General features: G+C 27.4%; 1 pseudogene; it reads left to right on the top strand.

The window, feature by feature from the left end:
• The first annotated feature begins 506 nt into the window (after positions 1-506).
• LOC113559462 lies at positions 507-13,435 on the top strand (annotated as a pseudogene).
• Positions 13,436-13,739: the final 304 nt, after the last annotated feature.

The following is a 13,739-nucleotide window of genomic DNA, read 5'->3' as shown; positions in this document are numbered from 1 at the left end:
TGTAGGGATAGAAAAAGATAGAAAGACACAGACATATTAAATAGTCTTGTTACGTATACATTTTATATATTATCAAGATTGATACCATCTATATATTATCGCGTGTCTGTTGTTGGGTAATATCGTGTAATTACTAATTATTAGGATACAGAAAATCGGTGACGATTATTATTATTATTATTATTATACACGGGTACAACAATTATTGCGATGGTAGAACGATCGGCTCACTACGCTATTCCATGTGCGCACGGGCAGGCCAACAGAAAGCCCGCGCGTGTACTGACAGGCACGTTCATGCACTTACACACACACGCGTTATCAAAGTCATTCCGTTTGTTCGTTCTCGTCTTTGGCCGCCCTAAATTCGGCGTCCGTCTGCACACGCTTATGCAGGTCTGCCGGTTCTGTGTACGACTTTGCCGCTCGCCAATTGCCACCACTGCCCGTCTGCCACAACCGGTACGACACACGCGCACTCTCGCTTTCGTGACTGCTGTCTCCTCGGTCCGTGTCCGACATTTTTGGATAACCTTAACGGTTCACTTTGACTCGAAAGCTCTCACCACGCTCCCGCACGTGCGTGAGTTTTTTTTTAAAATTTTATTCGATTTTAACCAAACGCTGTTGTTTTACTTCAATTTGACACGGAAAAATTCAGGTATGATTGTTTTATTTATGTAATAACTAATAGGCACCGGTTAGTCTTACATCGTTTGGTTTTACCGTCCGTTTGTAAAAGTGTTAGGGTAGGTAGGGGACGTTCAAAAAACACGTTTGATGAAAACGTGGTTTTACATTTTTTTTTTTTTTCAATTAATCCGCGAGCGTGTTTCACATTTTTTCCGCTTACTGTGTGTTTGACGTTAATAAACAATTAACCTGACCAAAGCTGTGTTTCTGTGGCTCCATCGAGTACTTATTTAATTTTTTTTTTTTAACGAAAAGCGAAATTTTTTGATAGTCATCGATGCAGTGGCGTTGCGTAGCTAGACAATTTTTTCTGGGTAGGACCTAAAGTTGATATTAGTTTAACATAGCATACCTACATATTTTATGATTATTATAGTTATTTGACATAAAAATTGCTATCATTGTTAATTTGTTTAAACAAATATTATTTTATATTATATATAGACGACGCTTTCAATAGGATATAAAACATTTATTTCCGGAAAAAAATGTGTAGGTCCGTGCTTACCCACTGGCTCTGCCACTGCGTCGACAAGACTTCATCAGACTATATCATCTTAACTGAACATATTAATTATTAGAGGTTATTTATTTCACGAAAATTACATAGAAATATACCAACTTTAATGTTAAATATTTATTAGTAATTGGCCACCTAACATGTATTAGATTTTAGTGAAGTATTATTTGTATTACTGGTCATAAGAATATGTGTGTAACATGACAAAGAAGTTACCTGTTAATTATAATAATGATATTAGGAACTTACAGATTTATTTAGTGTTTCTGATATGACTTTTTATAATTTAGCGGCTTAGGACAAAAATTAACTGAGGTATCTTAAAATGTAGAAAAGTTGCATGCCTAAGGTATGTTCTTAAGGTGTCAAACGATGGAACTAAATATTTTTTGGATCTACTGGTGTCAAACCTTCTAAATGTAATCAATTAAAAAAAAAATTAATAATATTAACACACTAAAATAAGTTGTTGGTATAAAGTTTTTTAAATAAACTTTAATAATAAAATATTTGATATTATATAATTAATTAAAAGTGACAAATAAATACTCAAAAATTATTTTTATTTTTAAATATTTTATGTAGGTCATCTTAATAAAATTAATGAATACATTTTATTATATACATAAACTATAAATAATTTTATGAAAACAATTTATTTATTATAAATAAATATTAATTTCAACAAAATTGTAAAATCATACTTTCAGATGGTAAGACTCTTATTTTCTATAAATTAATGTTTTAACTAAAATTAACTTCAACTTGTGAAAATTTAAAAAGTTTTAAGTTTTTCAAGTTATACTAATTTAAAAACTATTTTTGAACTTAAACTACCTATTCTTGTATTAGTAGTTTTAGTTATGTTATTATTAATGTTAATTATTCTTAATAATATGCATCTAGTAGTGTAGTATCGAGATAATAATATATAGTATAATAGTATCTTACTCTAATATGTTAATTTATTACTTTTGTTAATTATTTTATTTTTATTTATAAATTAATATTTTTAAATTAAATTTACTAATTCTTTCTGTATTCAAGATCCATAATGATGATGAATTTCTTGATTTTTGATTCTTCTTAAATATACACCAATTAAATTATAAAATGATGTAATATTTTCAATGACGTACAGAAATAATGTACGTTCATGTAATTGCACGTTTTTCTTTCAACCTAGTAAAACATGCTAACTGCGATACAAATCCGTTTAACAATATTAAGTTTAATAGTGCATGTTACTGCATATTTTGGGTGTAAAAGCATATTTGGCAAATAGTAAATTTTTTAGAATTAACGCATATTATTTCATAAAAAATAAAAAATATTTAAAATTCTTTTTATTTCTCATTTACTTTCCCGTTTACAAAATTTTAGTATTTCATTTTTATTCTCGTACTATATAAGTTCTATGCATTTTGCACAGTACCTACCACGGAAATAATTTTATCGTTCCCAGTTACCATCCTCCGCCGTACAACGTGCATTTGAAAATTATCAATTTATATTTGTGAGGCGTCATTTAAAAAGTACCATTTCCATTTTACACTTTTTTCAGAAATCAAGATTTTCTATTCCGAATTACTAGAAACTCGTGGAAATGTATAATATTCCTAAAAATACACTTATTTAATTCATATAACGCTCTATTTTCAATAAATAGTACGTTTTGGTCTGTTTTCTAGATAGAGTTCGTTTTGCTTTCTATAATTCATCACAACGTCATATTATTTCCAAGAATATAATATTTTATATTGATTTAATAACATAATACGACAACACATAATTATTACATTTCATTAAAGTTATTTACACATAGGAAACTGGTTATTTTTATTCTGTTTTTGCGTTCGAGATGATTTAACGGTGGCTATTGTTATGTTATACTCGTAAATTATACGGTACTATGTTTATTGTTAGGTTTTATACGAGCATCGCCTCTAGAACAGTATGTACAAAAACCGCTTTAGAATGTCAATACATTATTTATTTTAAATTACAATGTAAATTATATTGAAAATATCTCAATACCAACAATTCTTTCGGTTATTTTATTTTCTAATGCTATGACAAGTATAATATTATGTTGTTTTTATTATTCCTACGCGTATTTATAATGAATGCGACAATATAAAATTTTGGATTTCCTTTTGTTTATTGGAATTATTGAAAATGGCCGTAAATAATTGTTATTGGGTTTTAGAATTGGATATTTATTTTTAGATATACATAAAGAGAATTTGACAAAACAAGAAACAAATAAATCTGATACCCAATCGCTTGTAAACAACTAAAGAAAATGTCAGAAAATAACTCGTCCATACAATAAATAATTGGTGTTTATTTAATAATTGTACACCGCATTAAACGCGAGGCTTGTCTCCAACGTATTATGTAGCCACCTGGTATAAATAGTACCATGACTTAATATTAAAACATAGACCGCATCTAAAATCCCTTTAGTCTCAAACGTATTAACTAGGAACTTAACTTATTTGTAACATATTAATAACTCGTTGTAATATAAAAACAAATGAAAAAATACTTTAACGTGTTTTGTTTACTCGTAAAATGAATCTTTTGTAATTTATTGAGCTTAGAATGTAACCAGTGACGTAAATAGTAAAAATATTTATGGGGGGTGGGCTCAAGCTCCAAGAAATTTTTTTTTAAATTATAATATGTTAGTACAATGTACATTAGTACATATTTTTAAGGATACCTGTATTTCTTCAATTCTGACTTAAGCAGTTAAGTATCATATATACAACACATATATAACATAAGTATTAATATTATAGTAATACAAATTTATAATTTTATAAATAAACCGATTTATTTCATTAAAAAAAAATAATAATAATTTGTAGTTAAATAAGTAACACAATTGAACATAATTTATAAATAAATAGGTAGGTGTATATTTTAATGTAACTTTATACGTCTTTCAGTTTTTTCAAAAATATTTAAAATGTCTTCATTATTGATACCAATGTCATTTTCTATATTCAAAATACTTATATTACTAAATCTATCTTGATTCACACAAGTACGTAACCATGTTTTAATACGTCGTATAGTAGAAAATGATCTCTCACAGGTTGCTGTACTTACTGGAAGAGTAATAGCTACTTGAAACATTTTAGAAAAATTTGGAAATACTTAACCATCGTATAATGCCAAATACTGTTTAATTTGCTAATTAATAAAAAAAATTGTCTTATTGATGTAAGGAAAAAATGTCTAATTATTAGGTAAAAAAATGTTATTAAGATTAATAAACATAATATAATTTTTGAGGGGGCTTTGAGTAATTTCGGGGGGGCTAAGCCCCCAAAGCCCCACTTATTTCCGCCACTGAATGTAACTTAAAAAACAAGTAAAAATAAAGTATATATTATAACAATTAACAACATAATAAACTTCAGTAATTTAAATACCTAACATAAACCTATAATATAGCAATTGGCATTTGTTTTCTCTGTCTATCTCCCACATTAATATAGGAACAAATATATAGGAATATATTGGAATATTAATATAGGAACAAACGATTATGATTCTCTGGTTCAGTTTAGGGCAAAAGCACCTATTATATATTTTATAAAGAAGGGTATTTCCTATACATTGACCGGATAGATTTTTAATATTTACATTTTTTATAAATATAAGTATGTTTTATTTTAAAATAATTTCAATTATTTTTAACCATAAATAATTTATTCAAAATTGTAAATATTAAAAATCTATCCGGTCAATGCATAGGAAATACCCTTCTTTATAAAATATATAATAGATGCTTTTTCCCTAGGCTGAACCAGAGAGTCGTAATCGTGGAAATACGGAGTATATTAGTTCCTATATTATGTGGGAGATAAACAGAGTAAACAAATGCTAGTGTAGCGGCCTCTTAATTAGGAATATAAGAACTTAATCATTATCTTAATCATAAAAAGCAACTTCAATTGAAACACCTATTCACCGCGGTAAATATAACGTTTTGATGTAATTTGTTAAATAGTTCGTTTCGACCTAATATTAGACATGGAAATAGTATGTTATACTACTACAACTGATTATTAAATTCAATTAACATGGGAAATACGTTTTAAAATATCGACCCTCATTTGTTCATTTGTGCAACGCAACTAATAGAAGTATATAGAGGTATGTACAAGTTACACCAATGCTTGTTACTCGTATCTATAATTTAAATTACAAGATTCGGGAATACCCACATTATATTGATTTTTACTAACTGCTGGTATAATTCTATAATATACAGTTTTCTTGTGTTATTATTTTAATGTTGTTATTGTAGGTGCTGGATTAAAGTGTAAGAAATAATAAAAATAATTACATAAATTAAGATCGATAAATATGACAAAACTTTGAATTCTACAAGGCAAGGCTATATATGAGGGGGGTCCGGACACCCCCGCCCTTCCCCCGAAATTTTTAAAAGTAGAAATATATTTAATTGACTAAAAATTTTCATCATTTATATTTAAAAAATGTCGGACCCCCTCTCCCGAAATATTTTTTTTCAATTACTGCCTTGCCATAAGGTGTACTAAAAAAATATAATTTTGATGTAATGTGCATGCATTGATTCTTTTTAAAACAATATCTGTCAATTATCTTGTATTAAATTTTCAAATTGTAGGTCGGTATAAACAGTTAAAATTATATGAATTCCAAACTACAAAATAATTTTGTAATTTTCAAATTTTAATTTTTTTGTCAAAATTCTAAATTAAAACGCTTATGAAAAAAAAATTGTGACTATATTTTGATATTTTTCAATTGGATAATGAACTACTTATTAGAAACTGGACTAGATCCAATTTACTATTGTTAACATTTAGAAAAAAACATTGTGAAATCAATACATTCATTGCTTCACTCAGAATCTATAAAATAAAACAATACTTACTTCAGTACATATATTTTTTGGAACATTTGATATTGTACTATAGGTTTATCCAAAACTCATAGTAAAGAACCAAGTATGGAATCAATATGTTCTTATGTCTGGGATTATTGTTTATAAATTATAAATTAAATAAAATTAAAAACAATGAATTGTGTTGAACATATTTTGCATAAATAATATATATTATATATGTGTATTTAATTCTAAATTAAGAATTAAAATTCGATATAAAATTGATGAACAGGGCTAGGATTTATATGCAACAGCATGTTTTTTTTTTGTGACTTCTGATTATTGATTTTGTCAGTAATGTCCATGAATCAACCTCATGATGAGATAAATGGTGGTGTTTTTGTTTTGCATATTATATTGAATAAAATTTATTTAATTCAATCACTGCTGATTAAAGTATAAAACTTGGTTTTTTTTTTTTGTCAAACAAATTTTATTTTTATAAATACAATTCTATAATACAATAGGTATGTCATGGAAGATTAAATAGTTTGACAGAGAAAGATAAACACAATTAATGAAATCATGTAGGTCAATATCAATATTACAATCCAATCGCCGATCATTTATATTCAAAAATTTATAAAAAATTGTGGTCGTAGCATGTAACGCGTATTTCCACTATTGAATGTGAATTATAACTTATTTCTCAATCATAATATTATGTTAAAACAAACAGCCAATCACTGATGTATTTCAATAAATAAATATTATTTTTGTGTTTATCTTATAAAATTTAAATGTATATTTTTGCATATTTTGGTAAATTAAATGCATTTTTTACAATTTTTTTTTGCATACAAATCCTATCCTAGCCTTGTTGAATATAAAAGATTATATATTATAATTATTAATTATACATTATACCTTTTTTTATTGTTTTGTGTGATATATTTTGATATAATGAAATAAATGAATTATAAGATAAATGTTTGTATCTTGTGATTGTATTAATAATTTTCAATTGCTTTTGAAAAAGCAACAATATTATGAAATTGGCTATGTCATTATGAGTAATCACAGTTAATGTGCTTTAAACTGCTGAAATATGCACATTAATTTATATTTTAGTTTTATAATTATAATTAATAAATTACTTTTTATTAAGTACTACAATTGTAGGATTACTGTTACTTAAATATTTAAATATTAAATTATTATGTTTTTTTTAAACATTTTAAACCATTTATAATCTGACTTTAATTGGCACCATCCATTGAATACAACTATAAATACATTTTTTATTTTATTTACCAATATCATTAGGCTTTTTAGAAGTAGTTTATTTTAACAATTACATGATATTTAACTCTTAATGTGCAGTTATTTGCAAAACAAAATTTTGAATTTATTTAAGTATTTAATTGAAAATTTGTAACTGATCTATCAATTTTTAAGTCATTTAGCGAATACATACATTCATAGGTGGACATGTGGGTGGGGTTTGCCCCCAACAATCTAAAGTAATATGTTAAATTTGTGTATATATAAAGGGGGTTCACAATTCCTTTGCATTAGATTATTATAGCCTCTCTCCCCCCCCCCCCCGAAAATTCAATCAAATGTCCGCCTATGCATGTAATGCACAAATCTCTGAGTCCCAAACTTATATTAACAATAAATCAATAACATTTGTAATTTGAAATTCCAACTTCAATTTCTCTTTCAATAATTTTATTTAATATCACTTATCATTAATTTCCATAATTTTATATTGGAATTATCTTCTCCATCACTAAAATATTTAATATTTATTTATTCTTTTAATATATAAATAACCCTCTATTATATTTTTTTCCACATATTAAACTCGCTTACTTGGACTGTCATATTTTAAATTGATCAGTCAACTGTTTGACAGTGCTTCATAAGAGATCTTAAGAATTTAAAAAGATAAATATTTTTTAATAATTCTTAGCCCTTGAAAATAATTTATTTTAGTTAACAGTACTAAATCATATTATATGAAATACAAATTGATTTGTTATAAATGCATCACATTGTTCAAGGCAACCAAAGTTGATAAGTTATTAATGGAATGAAAGTATTTTATTTGTTAAAACAAAATGTCAAATACATTTTGTATTTTATTCTATTCTTGCATTTAAATTAAAACTTTGGTTTTAGTAAAACTATTCTAAATGGATCCCATAAGACCTTCAAGGGGAAAAGCTCGTGGACGTCCTCAAATACCAACAAATCAACCCGGTATATCAGGTTTAACGAGTTCACTTCCTCAAGGAATAAGAGGACCTAGACCAACCATGTTGCAGCCAACGCAATCCTCACAACCATTACCAGCACCAACTACTACGGGTGTAGGTATGCAACGTCCGCCCCGTTTAATGCCACCAAGACCACCTGGTGCTGCATCTCAACAAAGGGCCCCAAGGCCACTTGGACCAAGATCTGGGATTACTCCTGATACTACTGCTACTAAAAATGACCCAATGGAAGAAGTAAGAATCTATTTCCAATTTCATACTATTTATACTGACATTTATGTACAATTTTTTTTCAAGGTGCAACAAGTCACGGAAGGACTTAAAACGTTGGGTACAGGTAATGTATTTTCAATTTGTATTATAATGATATAATAAAATTGGCAAAACCAACTTTTATAAATTTCTTATGAATTCAAGTTCATATATTATTAATTTTTATGCAACACTAATTATACTCCGACCCACAGGAGAGTGCACATAGGCAACAACAAAAATATGTCCCAATTTACGCATTCCTTGTTAAATTCAAACACCTATAACTTAATTGTTGGTCTACATCCTAATTTAACTGTCAGTCTAAATGCAAAAAACGGGTGCATTATCCTATGCGTCAGAAACAATTGTTTTTTTTTAATACAGATCTAGTTAGTGCAAACATGTTGTTTCATAAATTATGTCAATTTAATTACTTCTCTTTTTAAATTGTATAGATAATTTTGTGTTTATAAAAACTTAGGAGGAAGTGAAACACTCGTGCCATTGGGACGTGGAGCAGTACGAGGACGACGACAAATCGATCTTGAACATTTTAGGACACCGAGGCCTCAATCTTCATTAGGAGATATAGGAAAACAGGGTAAAGTATAATTGAAATTAGTCTGTTGTTTATTTTAAAATACCCTAAAAATATAAACATGTATCTTTAGTATAGTATCTTTTATAAAGATAATTTACAAATTTAAAAGATCCTTATCAAAGTTTATTATAATCAATATTCTACTAAGGGCAGAACTATAAAAAAAATGAATTTATGACTTAAAAAACACAATATTATCTTCTTTGACTAATAATAAACATCATTACAATCAAGAACCTCAAATAAATATGTATACTAAAATTATTATTAGTATTATAACAATACTATAATCATGAAATTAAATTTAAAACAATATTAAATATCTGTATTGATGGTATTTATATTTTTAATTTGTGTTATGTTTTAGGAACTTCTGGACAACCAGTAAAACTGTTGGCGAATTATTTTCCCATCACATCGTATATAAACTGGTGCTTGTACCAATATCGAGTTGACTTCAATCCCGAAGAAGATAGAATTAGTACTAAAAGAGGGTTGTTAGCACAACATCGAGAACGTTTAGGCGGATATCTATTTGATGGGACGATGTTATTTTCTGGAACACGATTTGATCCACCAGTAAGTTGTTTTATAATATAAAGGACTTCTTTCATATTTTATAATACATACATTTTATCGATGATAATTTATATTTATTTTTTTAATAATAACTTGTTATGCTGAGGATTTTATAAAATCCTGTTTAAAATTATAATAGCTACTAAATTATGATTAAGAAATCATTTGCTCACTACTGTTTTATTAAATGTTTAGTGAATGCCTTTGTATAACCCAGCATTAAGGAATGTTAAAAATTAATTATAATATTATGGTTTAGACTTTCGAACTTGCATCTACACGTCGTCCAGATGATCAAATTGTAATAATTACAATAAAATTCACAAACATAATAGAAACTGGGGATTATGCTAATATTCAAGTTTTTAACTTGCTCTTGCGTAATTGTTTGAGGCATCTTAAACTAACAATGATTGGAAGGAACTTTTATGATCCAGACGCCAAAGTAAAATTTTAATCCTATTATTATTTTATTCATTACTTATCTGACTCTTTGTAATATCTATGCTTTAAGATTGATATGGCTCAGCACAAACTTCAACTTTGGCCGGGCTATGAAACAACGATTGGCAGGTATGAAGATAACATTTTATTATGTGCTGAAATATCTACTAAAGTCATGCGCCAAGAGACAGTATTAGATTTTTTAAATCAATGTGCTGCTGATAGAAACCGAAATAAAGATTGGATGGTAAATTTATTTTGATTTTTTAGGATTTTAGTATAATTACCAATAATAATTAATTAATTGATATGTATTATTTAGATAAACTTTAAGAGTGGCGTAGTTGGTACTACAGTAATGACCAAATACAACAATGAAACATACAGGATTGATGATATAGATGAGAATTCTGATCCTAATTCTGAATTTAGTAAAAAAGATGGAACTAAAATGACTTACATACAATATTACAAAGAAGTACTATCTTAAATGAGTAATATTTTAGGCTATTTATTATTAATATGTTGATAACTGTATTAGAAATGGAACATGACAATTCGTGGTGGCAGGCAACCTATGTTGATTTCCAAAAACAAGAAATCAATACGTAGGTTTGGAGTTGAAGATACATTGGTTTATCTAGTTCCAGAATTATGCATAATGACTGGTATAACAGATGCGATGAGGTAGTTTAATTAAAAATGTTTTTAATTCTGTGCACTGTGTTAACTATCTTATTTTTAATGATAGAAACAATTTCACGCTTATGAAAGATATGGCCATACATACTCGTGTGAATCCCAAAGAACGCATGGACAGATTAACAAATTTTGCAAATCGTCTTCTTTCGACACCTGACGTAAATGTTTTTATTTAATTAAAAACTGCTTGTATATAATAAAATTATATTATTATTTTTCTTTTTTTTTATTTAGTCTGTTAATGAATTAAAAAGATGGAATCTTACATTAAGTAACAAGTTAGTTGAACTTACTGGTCGTACATTACAACCAGAACCAATTCAGAGTCGAACTAAAGGGTATAATGGTGGTGAAGAAGCTGATTGGACAAAGCACTTACGCTCATTACCTATGTTCACTTCTGCTTCTGTAAAACATTGGGTTATTTTAGCTCCTAAGGACTGTTGTCGAGAAGTTGAAGCTTTTGCTCTAAATCTTGCAAAAGCTGGTCAAGGAATGACGTTTCTACTACCTAAACCTGTCATGTAAACATTTATAATTGCATAATTTGTTTGAAAGCTAAAGAGTATAATTTTTAGTTGTCCCTTGGTTGATGGAAGATCAAATACATTCTTGAATGAACTAGAAAAAGTAATTAATGATTCAAATCCATCATTGATTCTATGTGTTATTCCATCGGCACGTGGTGATATTTATAGTATGATTAAACGAAAGTTATGTATAGATAGAGCAGGTATAATTCCAATTTATTAATTTTTATAGATTTTATTTAATGATTTATATTTCCCGTAAACATTGTTTTTCAGTACCCTCACAGGTAGTACTGTTGAAAAATGTGCAAAAGAATAATATGTCAGTTTGCACAAAAATTGCTATTCAAATCAATTGTAAGCTCGGTGGTGCTCCTTGGCTAGTTACTATTCCCAAAAAAGTAATTGTTTAAATATATTTTGTATATACATTAATTGAATAATTTAATCTATTGTTATGTAGGGTATGATGATTGTTGGTTTTGATGTGTGTCATGACAGTCAACGGAAAAATATATCATTTGGAGCTTTAGTATCTACTATGAATGATTCTCATACAAGTTATTTCAGTTGTGTGGAACCTCATGAAAGTGGAGAGGAACTATCTGTTCATTTTGCTACTGGCATAAGTAGTAAGTAATCATGAATTTTTCAAGTGAAGATTTTTTTAATTTAACGCTTATAATAAAACAAACTCTTATATAGTTAATTTTTATTAAATTTTTGTTATAATCTTTACTACTACTTCAGGTATGAACTTATTTCTAATACTGGTAGTATCTGAAGGATTTATCTGTCAATAGACTTTTCATTAAGAGAATAATATGACTTATGAATATCTGCGATCAGTCTTTCTATTATAAAACATTTGAAATTAATTTATCATTCAGATAGTTATAATTATTGTTACATCACAACACGTATTATTTTAATGTCCGTTTAAGACTGTTGTTTATTTTTATTACTGTTTTATAAATATAGAAACACAATATAGTACATGTATAAATTTATTTTATTTCAGAGGCATTGTCCAAGTACCGGATTAAAAATGATGCATTACCTACCTCTATTATTGTATATAGAGACGGTGTTGGAGAAGGTCAAATATCACATGTCCATAAACAGAAGTTAGACTTTTGCAAGTAAGATTGATTAAGTCATTTTTAATTTTAATATTTGAGTTATTTCTTAATTTTTTTTGGTAGACTGCATGTGAACAATTTTATGGTGCAAGTTCTGTCCCCTTTGCTTTTGTTATTGTAACAAAACGTATTAGTGCAAGATTTTTTGCTCCTAGTAATAGAGGCCCTGTAAACCCTCGACCTGGTACAATTATTGATAGTGTTGTAACGGACCCAACCAAGTAAGCTATAAATCATTTATTTTAACTTTAGATGGTTATTTTTAAAATAAATAAAATTTATATCTTTATTCCCACTATATGAGTGACTTTATTGTTAGAAATGTATTACTTTTTTACTTTGGTGATCACTAATGGAATATAATGCTCAATTATTATGTATTTTTTTAGGTATGATTTCTTTTTAGTTTCTCAACATGTAAGACAGGGTACTGTAACTCCTACACATTATCAAGTGATTGAAGATACGCTTAGACTTCCTCCAGATATAATGCAAAGACTTACATTCAAGTTGACCCATATGTACTACAATTGGTCTGTTAGTACACCATGTTAAGAAATTTTTTTTTTTTATTATTATCTCTTCTCATTAATTTTCATTAACTGCAGGGTACTGTTCGAGTTCCTGCTCCATGTCAGCTGGCTCACAAGTTGGCATTCCTCACTGGTCAAAGTCTTAGACATTCTCCCAATGTTGGATTGGACGAATTGTTATACTTCCTTTAAATAAGTTTTGTTTTTATGATATTATTCATACATCATTCATTGCTGTCTATAATAATGTTTTTACATGAAGAAATTAAAATTTCATTTTATTTATCATTTAAAAGTATTTAGCGATTAAATATTATTTTTTTTTTTTTTTTTAAATAGTTTTAAGTAATTACTACTTAGCGTTTTATTATGTTTTACTCGGTAAATATTAACTATGACAATGTTATTTACATTTATCTTATATAAATTTCAATCGTTATTAATCTTAATGTTTTTTATTATTGATTTAATAATAATTAATATTATGTAGTGTTACTTTTCAATAAAATATCATTTGTTTCACTTTATCATTAAATGTAAAATTTGTATTTTTTTTTTTTT

This window comes from Rhopalosiphum maidis, chromosome 3 (assembly GCF_003676215.2).
Source record: "Rhopalosiphum maidis isolate BTI-1 chromosome 3, ASM367621v3, whole genome shotgun sequence".
Classification (NCBI taxonomy): Eukaryota; Metazoa; Arthropoda; class Insecta; order Hemiptera; family Aphididae; genus Rhopalosiphum; species Rhopalosiphum maidis.
This window is presented reverse-complemented; position numbering and strand designations above follow the sequence as displayed.